This window comes from Dromiciops gliroides, chromosome 3, assembly GCF_019393635.1.
Source record: "Dromiciops gliroides isolate mDroGli1 chromosome 3, mDroGli1.pri, whole genome shotgun sequence".
Taxonomy (NCBI): Eukaryota; Metazoa; Chordata; class Mammalia; order Microbiotheria; family Microbiotheriidae; genus Dromiciops; species Dromiciops gliroides.
Window position 1 is genome coordinate 295,531,729 of NC_057863.1, and position 18,341 is coordinate 295,550,069.

The following is an 18,341-nucleotide window of genomic DNA, read 5'->3' on the forward strand; positions in this document are numbered from 1 at the left end:
TTTTTGCAGCAGAAAAATTACATGAGGAACACAATGTTTTAAGAAGACTAATCTGACAGCAGTGTACAGGATGTTAAGTAATGGCATGATAATAGAGGCAGGGCATCCAGATATTGCACAGGATCATGTGATTCTGGGTTAAGATGGCAGTCATAGAAATTGAAAGGAATTAAGAAAATAACAAGATTATAAGAAGTCTATTCAAATGATTTAACAGAACAAATAAGCTTCAAGTACTGAGTGTTTAGAAACATTTATATGTGATAAAATAATACATATTTTTTTACTCTCTTAAGAATTCTACCCAGTAATACTTTGTACAACCAAGTAAAGTTACTAGGTGAACTTTACAATCCTAAAACTGTATCTTCGGTACGCTGTCATTACAATTTTTGTTGAATTCAGTCCGACCTCCTTCCATCAGAAACCTGTTAATGGGATTGTACAGTGCAGAAATGATGCTAAAACAGCAAAGGCAAACAGAATCACATGTTTCTTACCACTAAACTCGATACAGTGGTGCCCGTTACCAAATAATGCAGATTGGAGACTTTGGTCTTATAGACTGGAGGACTAAATTAATTCAGGGAATTACAGTGTTCTGCTGAAGGTGCTGTTTGATGCTCTGAGTAGCCAGCCTCATTGAGTTCAGCTGAAAACAGCATGGTTTTAACCCATAGTAAAATAATTGTGGTTACAGTATTCAGGCAGCTGCTTCAGAGAAATCTGTTTTGTCAGTAGGCAATCACCCCCTTGGGGGACCATAGGCACCTGGCTGCATCTCAGGTTTTCTGAGTAAAAATTAATTACCACAAGAAGGCTATACCTGTTGTTTTCAGAAACTCATTATTTAATAAAGAATACTGTTTAAACATTCAGAACATCATTTTGAAAGGAAAAAAATATCTTTGAAATAGACTACAAGGTAAATAATAGACTCAGCAATCTTTCCAGCAAGAATAATCCTTCCCACATAAACTGTGACTACCACTTGTCCTAATAGTCAAAGAACTTGGAAAATCATTTCAATCAGCCCCTAAACTAATGAATAAATCTCATCTCCAACCTTTTTGACAAGTGACCCTTCAACTTTTGTTTGATCTTCAAAAGCAATTCTTTCTTAGAAATGGTCTATATGGTATTTTTTATTTAAGTACCAGTTGAAACAAAATAATTTCTCAAGCCCCTTGCATATCTGAGATTCTGTCATTTAAAAAAAAAAATAAACTTTTTGGGGGGGGAGGTTGGGGGGCAGGGCAATGAAGATTAATTGATTTGCCCAGGGTCACACAGCTAGTAAGTGTCAAGTGTCTGAGGCCACATTTAAAATCAGGTCCTCCTGAATCCAGAACCTGTGCTTTATCCACTGTGTCACCTAGCTGCCCCTAAAAAACTAAATGTCTAATAGTGAGGTGCTTATTACCTCACAAAACAGATCCTTCCATTTTGGGACACTTTTAATTACTAGTAAGTCATTCCTTATATCAAGCTGAGATCTAAATCTCCCTGTAACTTTCATTCATTGGCCATAAACCTTGTGTGCTCATGGACACTATGTTTAATCTTTGAGCTCTGGAATTGGAATCAGGGTAACCTGAATTCAAAACCTGCCTTGGACTCTTACTTGCTCTGTGACACTAGGTAACTAATCACTTAACCTTTGTCGGCCTCATTTTCATCATTTATTAGATGTGTGACTATGGACAAGTCACTTAGCCGTTCTCTGCTTCAATAACCTCAATTATAAAATGAGGATAATAACAATATCTACCTCTTAGGGTTGATGTGAGAATATAATGGGAGCTATATAAATGCTATTATTTTTATATGACAACAGAAATCCATTAAGTGAATACTGTGTGCAAAACGCTGCACTATTCACAGGAGTAAAGATATTTTAAAAACAGCATTCCTGATCTTGCAAATGTTTAAGCAGGGGCATAAGTTATCATCATAGATAAAAACTATGATGTGGTAGATGTAATTAGGTTATAGGATGTTACCAATGTAAACATGTTAAAGAAGTAGTATAAAAATATCTTCTGATCAGGAAAGAAGATGGTATGATTATACAGCAGAAATGAGGCATAACAGCTAGGCAGTCTACATTGACATGTGTTTTTAAACATTTAATGCTAAAAAAAAAAACTAGATAAGTCTAGCACTTTGAATGGATCCCTATGTATCTTTTATTGGATAATAAAAACAAGAGTGACCACCTGATGAGAATGCAAGAATGGGTTGAAATCTGTATCAGGTGGTGGGGAAGAGTACACATCAGTAAGATCACAGAACCACTGAAGTATTGATTTACATTACATAATAAGTGACAATAAGTAAACAAAGTAATAGGTGAGGTATTAGAGATTTTCCTGATAAGGGACTTCAATCAGCATGGTATAGTGAAGGGAATTTGTAATTACACAACCTTTGTTTCAAGTGCTAAATCTGCCACTTAGTTTTATCCACATGGGCAAGCTACCTGACCTCTCTACACCTCATTTTCCTCATCTATAAAATGGAAGAATTAAACAAGCTAACCTCTAAGGTCCTACCCATCTCTAAATCTGTTACTTGAGGAGCAGAAGAAGCTTCCTGGAGGTATCATTCAAGTAATACTATAAAGAAGGAGTAAGAATTTAATAAGTGAAGAGAAGAAATGAGAAGATTGTTGTGAGCAAATGGCAAGGAAGAGTGAGATTGTGGTGCGTGTCCAAGGGGCAAAGAGTAATCCACTCTGGCTAAAGTACAAAAAGCATGGAGTGGAATGATTTAAGATTGAAAAGATGAGGTAGTTGTAAGATTGCAGGTAGCCTTGAATTCAAAGCTGAGGACACTGGCCTTTGTTGACACTAGGGGAAGCAATGAGGATTTTTGAGCAGAGGAATTACATAATCAAAGCTACATGTATGATAGAAATTATTCTGGAGGCATTATCATTGCCATAGTCCAAGATAATAGTATTGTGGAGCTATGCTAAAGTTGGGACAGTTGGGAGAGGAAGGCACCTATTTGAGAGGTATGGTAGAAGTGGAAATCAACAGGACTAGGTAATATTTTGTCTATGAAACTTGAAAGGGAAGAGTCAACTATAATGCCAAAGTTGAGAAACTTGATTGTCAGCAAGAAGATCATGCATAGAGAAAAAGTAATAACCTCTGACATTTATTTTGAGAGCTTGGCAGAATACGCCTATATATGCAGTTAGTAATATCCATTTGAAATTCAGATGTGAGCACTAGAGGGAAAAAATCTGATAATCATCTGACTATATGTCAGATTGATCTTTAGAAGGTATAAAAGTGAATGAAATTAACAAGTCAACTAGAATTTGTTAGTTGCTTACCATGTGCAAGGCACTATGCTAGGCAATGGCAAAATACATATCAGATAAAGAAAGGCATCCCCTGTCCTCAAGGAATTTACATTCTAAAGAGGGAAGACAAAAGAAGCTGGAGAGAGATGGAAGGAGAGAAGAAGGTAGCACAAGGGGATGTGGTAGACAAATTCCAGAAAATCAGTCGTTTAGCCTGGGAAGAAATAAAGACATGCTTGGCCTGGTTATCTTCCTTAAAAGGGAGGTTCTGGGAGAAACTAGCAATCAAGCAGGTCACAGGGGCAAGGGTATTTCCAATGGAAGGTAAAGTGAGCCTCCAGAATGAAAGGGTTGCTATGTCATAGTAGAAAAAGTACAAAGATTTCAGAACATAGCTTGTAGAGGAACAAAGAAGATTAACAATGAAAAGTGAGTTTAAAAGAAAAGATAGACCCTTGAGGAAAATCCATGTGAAGGGGTCAGAAAGATGATGAACTAGCTAAAGGGCCAAAAAAGCAACAGTTAGAAAGTAAGAGGAAAAGCAAAAGTGTGTGGTATTCCTGGAGGTATGTAAGTCCATCAATGTACTTAAAGCAGTGGTTCTTAATCTTGGATCCATCAACTAGTTTGAAAAAAAAAAAAAATATATATATATATATATATATATACACACACACACACACACACACATATACATTCACAAATATATACATCTATAGTATGTATGTACATATACATGTATGTATTATATAACTATATACATGTGTGTATATTTGATAACTGCATTAAAATATATTTATATTCATAAGTATTTTTAAATTTGCATTTAAAGCCTGTATTCTAAGAAGAGGTCCATAGGCTTCCCCAGACTGTCAAATGGATCCATGATACACAAAAAAGGTTAAGAAGCCTTGATTTAAAGGAACTAAGGATGGTTGGCCCAGAGAAGAGATGAATAAGGGAGATAATTGCTGTTTTCAATAATTCCTCACATGACATGACAGTCAGAACCATATTCATAATTTGTGCTTTACATGTGGTCTGACTAGGTGACATGGACTGGAGCAATCACCAGAGGCAAGGGTCTTCAAGGCAGTGACATTCATATGTTTGTTGATTCTTTCATTTATTCATGCTTTCAGCAAATATTTATCAACCACCTTTTATGTAAGTTGTCCTTCATTCTTCAAGAGGACCATGACATCACAGTGATGTCATGACTTGCAAGTGAATTGGATTTAAATGAGGCAGATCTGTGCAAAATCACCAGCCTCATTCTCTCCTCCAGAGCCATCTGGGTTCAGTGACAAAATATACATCAAGACAACTGGCAATGACCCAAGGCAATTGGGGTTAAGTTACTTGCCCAGGGTCACACAGCTATTAAGTGTCTGAGGTCAGATTTGAACTAAGGTTCTTCCAACTTCAGGGCCAGTGTTCTACCCACTGTGTCACCCAGCTGCCCACATATTATATATAGAGCCACAGTGATACCTGGCCTGGAGAATTGTTATGAGTTTGCTGCTTATTTATTCTCTTCTCATTCCTGAGTGTTTTGTTCCTTCTGCATTCCTGGAGTCTTATGCTACAGTGATTTCTTAGATGGGATTTTTTGCCAGAATAGTTATGCAGTGATAACACTCAGTCATGTTGAATATCTGCTTGTACTTTAACTTTCTCTGGTGCCAGACACAGCAGAAATAAAGAATCAAACCCAGATTCTGGGAATAGAACAGAATTATTGTAGGTAACCTGTTTTAGTCCATTCATCTTATCTAAAGCCAAGAGTATTAGAGTTACTGGTACTAAAATGCAAGCCTAGAGTCAGAAGCCAAAGAAAAGGCCTGTTAAAGTACAAGCATGACAACTCACAGAATTGTTTTTTGACCATCATTTGTTTGTTCCCCACTTTCTTTTGAAAATAGTTCATATTCTTAGGCCTGCTCAATTCAAGAAACAAGTGTAAATAGATTAAGAATTTGTCCAATTACAAAACCATGAGAAAATCTAGACAACATCTGTGACAAGAGAAATCCTGACAACTACTTTGTAGATTCACCCAATATATTTTTGGGAGAATGAAGCTGCAATAATAATCAATGATAGAACTCTCATAAACCATTTAGTATTGCCCCTTTGTTTTAAAGTGTGGCATGAACCAGCGCAATGTTATTCCCTAGCTCATACAGCTAGTCAGAGGCAGAGCCCCAGAGAAGGCATTAGAACTCTGGTGAGCTAACTCTCAAGTCCAGAGATCTTTCCATTGCATCATGAAATTTTATGCCAAAATCTTTTTTGTTTTTAATTTAACCCCCATATATGTGTTCTATAATAGCCATGTAGATATTACCCTTTCCAAAGTTTTATACACCATAATTGGCATTTTAGTCAAATACTTTAACCTGATCAAAATGTTTCTTTTTTTAATAACATGGTTTCTAAAGCTGCTTCTCTACATAAAAATCAACTATCTGTGAAGGATTTTTTTTAACCTAAAATAAAAAAGCAGATCAAAAAAGTGATGTCTTAGTCCTAAAACATCTATTTATCCACCCCTGTAACCCAAATGCAACCATTACAAATTAATTTATCTCTTTCATAAAAACATATCCAAGAAATAGTGCTGACTAGGTACCAAGTTGCACACCTATAACTGGGCAATTTACAGAGTAAATGTCAATGACAAAGCAGATTAGGTCAAAAAAATTAGGCCTCAATCTTTCCTGAATAAGCCCTCAAATGATTTTTCACTGACTTTGTATAGTGCACCATTATTCCTTTCTCCATTAATCTTTACATCAGTACATTTATTAGAATATTTTGGGTTTTTTCATAATTCCTTCTTTTTTTTAAATTAAAATAATCAAAGGAGCTAGAATTGTCAGGATAGGGAATTATCCATGGGATATGAGAACTGCCTTTGTCAATGGATAGTGCAAATTGTCTATGACTGAGGTAAGTTCTGAGAAGCTACCTGGGCCATAAAGACCTCAGAATAATATAGAATTAGAGCTCCAAGGCATCTTAGGCCAGGGGTGTGCTAGAATTACCTCATACCAGGTCCTGTGAGCAAACTATTGAATATTCAGAGTGAGCATTTTCACCGTGGCAACTGGAAAATACTACAAACCAGGGTTTGACTTATAGTTTTGTTTGTTATCCTGATTTAAGAAATTAATTAATCTTAATTAATAATTAAGATTAAACCCAAGTGTGTCACACATGCATTTTTTAAAGAGAGCCAGTTGTTAAATATGTTTGCATTAGAGGCTAAGGTTCAACTCTTTCATTTTACAGATGAGGAAAGAAATGTAAAGTGAGTCACTGAGGCTCACACTTTTAGTATCATGGGCAAAATCTGAACCCAAGTCTTGACTCTAAGCTTAGATGTCTGACTAAAGGCCAAGTACCACATGATACATCTGCCATCTGACTAACATAGCAGCCTAACTATGTCAGAGAGATTGACAATGAGGTTAGCCACAGGTCATTGTTCTTCAGGCTATAAAAACTCACAAAGACTATCTGCTAAGTCAAAAGGGGGGCTGTGTTTTGCATTGAAGATGGACATACACGCTGACAAAATCACAAGCCCTTGGATATTAAAATATAAGTAAATTCTGGCATAAGACTAGCCTAAATGTAATGAGGCCTATCTATCCTCTCACAGTGAGTTAAAGAGTTATCCAACTAGTATGTGTAAGAAGAGGGGCTAGGTTCCTAGATACTATACCATACTGCCTCTCTGCTATTATTATAATAAAAATAATAATTAGCATTATTATTATTATTAAATTTATATGCCATAGGATCTACAGGATCATGAAATTTCAAGCTAAAAAAGACCTCTGAGGGTATCTAGTCTGAATCACAACTTTTATCCTTAGATGAAGAACTAAGGCAGAGGAAGATTAAGTGACCAACAGTCATTTAGTTAAGTTGCATAGTTATGATTCAAACTTAAGACCTCTGACTCTAAATCTATCATGTTTCCCATCATAATACCTAGGAAGTGTATACACATACAAATGCACACACATACACACTGCAAAAAATTAGGTGTTGGTGTTTCACTTCACAAAAATTTTTTTTCAATTTATAGCAAGAATTAACTGCAGCATTCTGATTGGCTGGTCAGCTCCTTTCATATTTGCCAAAATTTTATTCATACACAACTTTTTGAGAAACATCCATTGTATCATAGAGGGAGTCCACTGATTTCTACCATACAGCAGTTGACTCAAAATCCAAACAGTTTAGTTCAAAGCAATCAACATATGATTAAAAATATGAAAGACATAATTTCTGGGTAATTTAATCATTTTATTAATATGCTGGCAGGATATTAATAAAAGGAGGTCCTTTGGCCATCTGTCTCAGACTAAAGACCCCCAACCTCACAGTTGGGTCTCAGTTCATATGCCATTCCCAATGTAGGAGATCCAAGACATAGCAATCAAATCTAATTGGATAACATCATTCAAATCTAATTGATTGATATGATTGGAGGTAGGTTATATTAAAATGAAGTCCAGGGATGACCTCAGTTAAAAGAATATAGGACCGGGGGCAGCTAGGTGGCACAGTGGATAAAGCACCGGCCCTGGATTCAGGAGTACCTGAGTTCAAATCCGGCCTCAGAAATTTGACACTTACTAGCTGTGTGACCCTGGGCAAGTCCCTTAACCCCCATTGCCCCCCCCCACACACAAAAAATATATATATACATATATATATATATGACTGGGGCAGCTAGGTGGCACAGTAGATAAAGCACCGGCCCTGGATTCAGGAGGACCTGAGTTCAAATCTGGCTTCAGACTCTTGACACATATTACCTGTGTGACCCTGGGCAAGTCACTTAACCCTCATTGCCCTGCAAAAAAAGAAGAAGAAGAAGAATATAGGACTTCCACTCAAGCTGATAAGGGAAAAATAATTTTCCTTCTAGATGTAGTTTAATCTCATCAGTCCTTCATCAATCTAGACAAAAGGATCTGTCTCTCCCCAAGATTGTTTGTGAGCTTGGGGTTGGGTTGAGTTTGACCTAGATGAAGAGATTTGATGAAATTTCTTAAGGAGAGCTTGCCTCAAGAAAGAAGGGGAGATGGATCAAACAAGATATTGATTATTAATAATAATTCCTCACAAACATGACTGTCATGAGTAGTTGGTCTCTCTTGATGGGACACCCAAAAGTCTGTGTATCTTCTCTAATCGCCTGACTTTCTTGAAAAGCCTTGGAAAGTTAGCAAATAGGGACATAGGAGAGCCTTTTCTTTCTTTTCTTTTTCTTTTCAAGACTGGGTCTTCCTATCTTGCCCCATTCTCACAGACCTGATCACAGTACTGACGGACATAGCATGTTTGATCTGCTCCACTCCCAAGAAAAGTCAGTTTGCTCTTCCTAAAGCAGGCTGATGGCCCTCCATTTCTATTGGTTCAATATATTGGGTTTTAAATCACAAAATGACTATATAACTATAAAAACATCACTGAATTACTAACAAGTCTTCTGACCACTTTTACTGGCTAATGTTTTTATTAAATAATATTTGACCAAACATCTCAGCAAACTTCTTTTTTTTTTTTAAAGTAAGACAATTGGGGTTAAGTGACTTGCCCAGGGTCACACAGCTAGTAAGTGATAAGTGTCTGAGGCCGGATTTGAACTCAGGTACTCCTGAATCCAGGGCCGGTGCTCTATCCACTGCACCATCTAGCTGCCCCTCAGCAAACTTCTTTTAACTGAATATAGGGCCCTCCTACTTATGATTTAAAAAAAATAAAAACTTCAGAGCTCAGTCTGAAACTGTCTTTTCAATTATCAAGTTGTCTGATTCATGAAGTTCCCAGTGGGGGAAATAAATAATGTTCAATTGAGTTCAATAGAACTGCCACCTTTTTTTTTTTTTTTACCATATTTTGCATTCTTGCTCTCTTGAAACCGTAACACTGTTCAAAAGATCCCCTAGTAAAACTTTATAGCATGATAACATTTTTTTGTGTAGTAATCCAAAAAGGAGCTGTTTTATTCTATCTAGATATTCATTTTACATTGGATCTCTCAAGTTTAGCTGAAGATGACTTGCATAATATTATAAATACAGTGAATTTGCCTCCTTCAATAGACAGAAGCAAAAAACATCTAAACTACAGACACCATATTGGATCAACATAGGCCACTATGGCTCAGAACTCCCAAGCTCAAGACACTCACCACTCTCAGACTCTTCAGTAGCTGGGCTTACAGGTATACACCACAATATCCCACAGCACAGTAGTTCTTAAGCAATACAGGAAATGGAGCAACAATAGACCATAGTTTTGATCTAGAGCTTAAAAGCAATTTGCAACAAGCAAGAAGAGCAGAGAAAGTCCAGAGTAACCTCCTGATATACTTCATTTTCAGGTGTTTATTCTAAAGAAATAAGACAATATGAAATTCCAAATTAATTAGACTTACATTGCCCTCAATAGATAATTTTTGGAGGGTGAGGGCAGAAATGAGGCTAGAAATTGGAGTTTGTGGAGAATTCACTCTGAGATTCAACAACATTCCTTTATTTTTAAAACAAAATGGCTATTAATTTTTTTATTGTTATAAGACAATCCATATGTTATTTCTAAACTTATAACACAGTAACAAAATACATAGCAAATACCTGCCTTTGCTCTTTTATTTGGTAATATATATTGGACAGGAGCAAGCAGCAAAGGAAGACATCTTGAGATTGTGAAATCATGTTTACCAAAGTATTCACCTAGAAAATCCTAGTATGCAGTGTATTGCTGTATGTGATGTGTTACATCACTAATCTAGAAGAATATGATATTCTTTCCTGTAGTTGAAATTTTAAATATGACAGACTCAAAAGAGGGATTACATATTTTATTTTTCCTATCCTCCTTTTCTCATATTTTTATCAAGTCCCTCGGGGACCATCTTGATGATAAGACTCTGTGTTCCATGAGGTCATGAAAAGGATCTGGACAGGTGAGAACAATCTTTTTCTACTGTAGGACCTCTTCTAGAGGACTTCCTCTACTTCTACTTCCATTGATATACTAGGTCCTCAATAGGTGGCTGATTCCTACTCAGCTAAGGGTAATAGGATTAACCCTAAGATGCTAGAGTTTCTATTACTGTCACACATTGGCTCCCCCCCCATATATATATATATATGTGTGTGTGTGTGTGTGTGTGCATATATATACACACACACATACACATACATATATGTGTGTATGTGTATAAATATAGGTGTGCATATATGCATTATACATATACACATATATTTTATATGTTTAAATATAAAGAATATTTATATATAAAGAATACATTTATAAACATTATATATATGTGTGTGTATGTGTGTGTGTGTGTGTGTGTGTGTGTGTGTGAGATAGATTTTACCACAATCCCCTCCCCCCCTAAAAAGGGACCATACTCTCTCCTTAAACATATACATTTCTGGGGAACATGGGCTCAAACTTAGAGAACACAAGTGATCAAAGAGAATACCCCAACCTCGAGGTTATTGGAAACCTTTTTTCTCCCTTTGTGGAGTCTTCATGAAGTTTGTTAGCTACAGCTCTCTGCTAGGCTCTAAGAGTTACTGCCCATGGAGTATCATGAAGCTGCCTTTTCTTGGTGCATCTAGTCCATGCTCTGTGTGATGCCTAGCTCCTTCTACAGACACTGCTCTCAGCCACCACTTTTGGGGATGCTGTCCCAACGTTTAAGGGGACTCCAGATCTTCTGACCTTTGGAACTTTATAAAGTTGTTACCTTTGGAGACAGAGGAGGAAAAAGAAAGTGAAGGAAGGGGTTGGTGGGGGAGAGACAAATAGAGACACAGAGACACAGAGACACAGAAAGAAACAGAGACAGAGAAACTACCCCTCAAGGTAATTTCTCTCAAGAATTCTGAATAACCATTTTTCTGGCTTGCCGTTTTATGTTTAGACCCAGAAGTGTGTCTGTTCCTTTTGGACAATAACAAGATATTCCCTGTATAGTAGATTTCATTTACTGATAAAAGTATTTAATCCTCTCAAATTTAGAACTTGTACAGATCTAGTTCATAGTTTTTGTTGATTGATTCAATAAGACCTAGGTTCCAATCTATCTTCTGGGCAACATGCAATTATATTATCAGGGTAGTAGTACAAATTCCCACCCTTACACCAGAATGATGTTAAAGAATAATGGAGATCAGATTGATCCACAATACCCAATATGCAGTAGTTAAGTCTCTAAAATATTTAAGGAATAAAATGTTCAGATTAATTAAATGCTATGTTAAATTTAAGGGTAACCAAATACTCTTTCTACTCCTCTTTTAGTTGTCCAAGACCTTTCTAAAAACATTAATAATCTTCTCTTGTTTCAATAGATATGTTTACATCATTCACATTGACAAGAGGTTTGAATTTAAGGCAGACTTTTGATGCCTTAGAAAAGTATAATATAGATAACTTAATCTTTTTATTGATTTATGGCCCTGATGTACCTTACCATAATTATGAAAAATCATTCAGTTCAGGTTTTCAGTGTTAATGGTATAAAAGATGAGGCTGAATCTCTGTTGACTATAAGACAAAATAAAAATTTCTCTGTTGAATATATTTATGCTATTATTTTGTTTCCTTTTCTCTTGTCTTATTCTTATAAAAGAAATGCTGGCATAAATAAGATTTTCCCAAATAGCTAAGATTTAACCGTTTGTGAAATTAGAATAATGAAACTTTATTGGATGGAAGTAGGAAGGAACTGTAAAAAAAAGTTTTTTTAGCTGATTTGAGTTTTGCCTATTTCTAGTTAAAAATGACTCATAAAAGACTTCTCCAGAATATAATTTAAAATACTATCCTCAAAAAGCCATCTATTTTGCTTCTCAGCTAACAGATAACACACACATGTATGTATACATATATAGATCATATATATACATATATAGGTTATATACATGTAACAAATAGCTGTTTGTGCATGTATTCATGTAAATATTTGTTATACACATTATATATCTATTTTCTCCTACTTTCTAGTGATGCATTTACAGCTTAAGTGAAAATGTTCATTTAGGGACATGAAAAGGTCACAGAAGACAATTCAGTCAGTTACACTCTTGCCTTTAAATGCACTTGGGAGGGAGGTTTGATGGCTAACTAGAGATACCTGTGTCCCTCAAGTGCATTTTATTTGTGTTCCTAAAAGGAGTTTTTTAACATTGCTGAGTCTAAATAAACGAGTTACTGCTTCACACATGACCTTAGGTAGACAAATTATGTTACATGCTCAGACCTACCTAAAAAATATTTACTTTGTTTTGGCCAAGATTTTTATGAGTATGTTTGTAGTGAAACTCACAAGAAAACATACTCTCAGCCTAGTGATATCAAGCATAGTAGGAGGAAGACATTACAGTGAAAACTAAAAATGAAGTAGTATTTTAGGTAAAAGAAATAGGCTGGTTTGTTAAAGTGAATCTTTTCTTTTATAAATGTGTCCATAAGGCCACTCTCTTTAACTTAAAAAAAAAAGTTTCACTCATATAATACAATGTTACAAATCAGGGGTATTGGGCAGGAGAATGTAGTGGGGGGAAATGGTGGAGTTAGCAGACCTGAGTTTGAGTGTTGGCTATATTCATTTCTAGTGTTATGATCTTGATTAAATCATTTAAAACTCTGAACCACCATTTATTCCACTGCAAATGAGATCATAATATTTTCCCTACCTTCCTCACAGGAATCACTGAATCAAGGAATTTTATATTTTGAAGGGATGATTCAACTATCTAGCCCAACCCATACCAGTAAAGGAGTCACCACTGTAACGTACCAAACAAGTGATCATTCAATCTTTGCTTGAAGACCTTCCATAAGGGAAAACTTCTCTCCTCTACAGGAAGCCCATTAAGTTGTTTCACAGCATTAACTATTAGTAAGTTGTCTTGGCATCAAACCTAAATTTCTTCTATTGTACCATAAGACTAATCTTCAGTGTAGATTGTTCATGCAAAACCTTTTCAACTGAAAATAAATGAAATTATATATTTTCTTTTGTGATAATATTCTTTGGTCAAATTGACCCTTGGTCATAGTTTTGAAAGGTACCTGATCTTGTTCTCATCTTCTTCTTCTTCTTTTTTTTAATGAAGCAATCTCTATGTTCAGGCCATTAATTTATTTTAAGGTTATTGTGGAGTAAGATATTATTAATATACCTGTCAGGTCTTGGAGAAGTAATTTAACCTGCATAAGCCTAAGTTTCTTTATCTATAAAGTCAGGATATTGGACTAGATGTCCTCTTCAAGTAAGGATTATTGTGAGTAAAATTATTTTTGAAATACATAGTGCTGAGTGTAAACATCTCTCTCTTTTTTTTTTTTTTTGGAAATAGGAGTGGTTTACATCTGTGATTCCATTGATATGTAGAAGTCCCTTCACCACTACAGTAGTAAATCCTATAGTTTTAAAGAATTTCCTGGGGGCACTAAAAGGCATTTATTTAAGGCAACAAGGCATTTAAACAAGCACTTATTATGTTTCAGGGACAATGTGCTAAGCACTGGGAATATTAAAATAAGTCAAAAGAAAAATAGTCCTTGCTTTCAAGGACAATCGGGCAAGACAACATACAAAAAGAAGCTGGAAAGCAAAAGCGAGGTGGGGGTGGGGGTAGTGTAAAAATATCCATGGTCAGGGCATGGCACTGAAGTCCAGAAAATCAGAAATACAACTGGGAGGAGAATGAAGATTATCTAGTCTTGTCCCCTCAACAAAAATGGAGGTTCCAGAAGAAACTAAACAATGGGAAAGGGGGACTAGCATAACAGAGAGTTGTCCATTGATATAGGGTTAGTGCTATTACTGTTGCCCTAAGTTTCTTGAGGGAATACCACCCTGGAGCATTGAAAAAAAATGTTTTGAAGTCAATTGAATAAAAATGTAAAAATAAATGTAAATATCACAAGGAAGTAAAATGCCATTAAAATGATATTTACAATATAGTATAATATTTGTATTCTGATTATGTAGTTGATTCAAAAAATCCTCTGTAATTAATCATGTTTGGTCTTATATAAGCACACTGAATAAAAATAGACCCTATTTGATAACCACAAGTGAGACTCTTCAATTCTATAAACTTGAAGAACTTAGAGAGGATTTATACGAGAGTAATAAAAATGATTGAAAGGCTGGAAATAGGATTTAGGAATAAAGGTTAAATGAGTTGACATTATTTAAGCCTGGGGAAAGGAAGGGCAGAGAGTGGCTTAATAATGATCTTTAAAACATGAAGAATTACTATACAAGAGATTCCCATCCCTCCTCCCTACTACTGCCAGTAAGAACTGGACAAAAGGACATCCCGGAGGATGATAGATGTAGGTTAGCTATAAAGAAGCTTTTTTGTTTTTGTTGTTGATTTTCCCCCTAAATGAGGTATTGTAATACATTTCTGGACTTTAAAAACAAACAAACTACAACAACAACAACAAAACTAAGGCCATTTGGCTCCTGGAAGTCCTTCCAAGAAATAGAAAGTTTGTTAAAACCCCCACTCTGAAAGCTGGTGCATTAAAAAAGAAAAAAAAATGATGAGAGAAAAATACCCTGCAACCCACTTGCCCCTGTTCCCAATGGTGAACACTGAAAAAGGATCTAGAGAGCGAGCAGAAAGAGAAAGCGGTTTCTTCTCAATTATTGTAAAAGCCTCCTAATTAGTTTCCCTACCTCACATCTCTCCTTTCTCTAATTCAATCTCAGTAGGGTTGTCAACATGATTTTCCTAAAGCACAGATCTGACCATGTCACTTTCCTTTATGGCAAACACCAATGGGTCCTTATCAGCTCCAGAATTAAATACACATTCTTCTGTTTGGTATTTAAAGTCCTTGACTTTCTGTTCCAATGTACCTTTTCTAGGGTTATTATATATTATGTCCCTTCATATATTCTATAAAAATAATAATGGTTAGCATTTATATGTTACTATAAAATCTGCAAATAGATTTATACATATTATCTCATCTGATCTCTCAATAACCCTGATGTAGCTTCTATCTAGCTACATGACCCTGGGAGAGTCACTTAGCCCTGTTTGCCTCAGTTTCCTCATCTGTTAGATGAGCTGGGGAAGGAAATGAATGGCAAACCACCCCAGCATCTTTGACAAGAAAAACCCTAAAAAGGGATCACAAAGACTTGGATACAACTGAAACAACACAACAACAACAACTACATGCTCTTATATTCATATTTTATCTCTTTTTATGGAATGTAATTTGTTTGAAGACAATTTCTGCTATTTTTTCTTCATATCCCAAGTGCCTACTAAAATTCTGGAGACATAGTAAGCAGTTGATATTTATTTGTAGCTTGACTCCTTGAGAAGATACAATTGAGTAGACTGTGAGCAAAAGTAGTTTTACTGCAGTCTAACAATGGGACTTTCCTTAGCTGGATTTTTCTTTTGTGCAATAAAGCCCTGAAAAAAACAGTTATGCTATAGTTGTGACTGCAAATACTTTCAATCTTCCCCCTCCTAAAAGTGGCAGTGATTCCATGTACATACCTGCAAGGGTTTAGGTAGCAGTATTGTTGTTGAATGGTAAATATCTGAAGAGACTTAGAGAAAAAAAAGAAAGAATGGAGTCAGTATCTAGAAGAGAAATTCAGAAATATGGAAGAAATAGGAACCTTGATAGAATTGAGAGTGAGTAGAGTGATCTTAAATTACCATTTATAATTTTCCCCCTTCAGCTAAATTATAAACTATAACTACCAGAGCAGGAGAGTCAAAAAGGGCCATGTGAGTTGCATTGACCATAACAAATGTTGGGTCAATTCAGGATTTAATAAACATGTCAAAAGTGTTTACTTTGTTCAAGGTAACAGAATAAGCACCTACTTTGTGACAGGCACTATGCTAAGGGCTTTGCAAATATTACCTCATTTGATCTTCACCAAAACCTTGAAAGGTAGATGCTGTTACTATCAACATTTTACAGTTGAGGCAGAGACTGTAACTTGCCCAAGATCATATGTCTAAGACTGGATTTGAACTCAGATTTTCTTGACTCCGGGCCCAGCATTCTATCCACTATACCACAAAGATAGGTGCTGAATATAAACAAAAAGGAAAATAGCCTTCCCATTCAAGTAGCTTATATTCTACTGGCATAACTTGGAACATCAGAAATATTCACTGACAAATGGGTTGCCACGTTGTCCAATTCCCCATATTGTCCAAGGAGTACGAATGGACCTTAACTAGTCCGCTAGCTATCAAATGGCCTGTGGAAGGAGGACCCATAGAATGGGTTTGGTGAAAATCATTACAAAACCACTACAGAAACTCCATTTAATATCAAGGAGTTATTCAATGCCTTCTATCATATTGACTAGATACTCTACGGAGGACTTTCAGAATTACTTGGGCAAGAATCTCACTGGGTGAGGATTAATGAGCTTCACCAGTGAAAGAAATATGCAAATCAATGAGATCTATTGAAATATAAATTAGGAAAAATGCATATGTTCTTCATACATTATATAAAATTATGAGCACTTATTGAATTAGTTTAACCAATTACAGCCTGCTGTCAATAAGATCAAAGACTCGAGTCTAATCCTTAGATCCCCACATATACTATAGGATACACTGACAGACATTGAACTCCTTACTGTTCCTCTAAAAAGACATTGCATATCCCAACTCTGGGAATTTTACTGGGCTATCTCCTATTTCCAGAATATTCTCCCTTCTCATTTCCACATCCTGATTTCTTTCAAGACTTGGTAAAATCACATCTTCTAAAAGAAATCTTCCATAATTCCCATTAATGCTATTGACTTCCTTTCATAGATTATCTCCAATTCATTGTGACTATGTCTTTTTTGTACTTTCTTCCCATTAGATTGTGAGCTCCTTGACATCAGTAGCTGGATTTTTCCTTTCTTTGTATCTCCAGCATTTAGCACAATGCCTGGCACATAGTAAGCACTTAATAAATGCTTATTAACTGACTGATTGACAATCCTCAGAGGATCTAGTTATCATTGCTCTTTTTCATAACTATAGACTCTCCCTCTGACAACAGCGAACCATCATATCACCAATCCAGAACATGTATAGAGCCATAAAATTCCATCTTCTATAAAAACAACCTAAGCCATAAGTCATTGTGAATTATTAGAGCCAACTTTACATACTCAAGACAGTATATTTTCTATAATAAAATAAAGATATTCCTATTGGTCAGTATGCACACTTTTTTAATGAAGCTAAAAACTTTAAAAAAAGTTCCTAGTATCTGCACTTAGTACATAAATTGTTATTCTAGAAAGTTTCTTAAACTGTGGGTCATGACCCCCTCTGTAACTGAATGTGTGTGTTGCAAAAAAGTTGGCAACAATAAAAGGCTATGAATATCTATTTTATATACTTATATACCTAGAACCATATAAAAATTTCTTGGGCAAAAAGGGGTTGCAAGTAGAAAAAGTTTAAGAAGCCCTATTTTAGAATGACACAAAAGATACTCAAGAAGTGGTGAACTTTTTCTCCTATAGCATTTGCTGCGGGAGGCAGTCCAGTTTAAATAGCAAGAATTAATCCATGAGAGCTGCATGATTTTGCTGAAACATCTGTTCAATATTCTGAACAACCAACTTCATCTTTTCACCATACAAAAGGAACACAATCTTACTTATGATAAACATTTTTTGTAATAGCAATCATGCAGCTGCAGAGAACATGTTTTATCATTAGATAATCACATCCTTGGGGGATTAGATGCACCCGGCTGCGTCTTGTGCTTTATACATAGGAAATTTAATTTTCTCATAAATGTCAAAACTGCTGCCTTGCCACATATTGCTTAATTAATAATTAAACCATAATTCTATCTTATCATAAGCTATGTTTAAAACTATATGTGCATATACATAATATAATATGCAAACAGAGCTAAATGTAGAGAGCAAAGAATTTCATACTTATCTTTA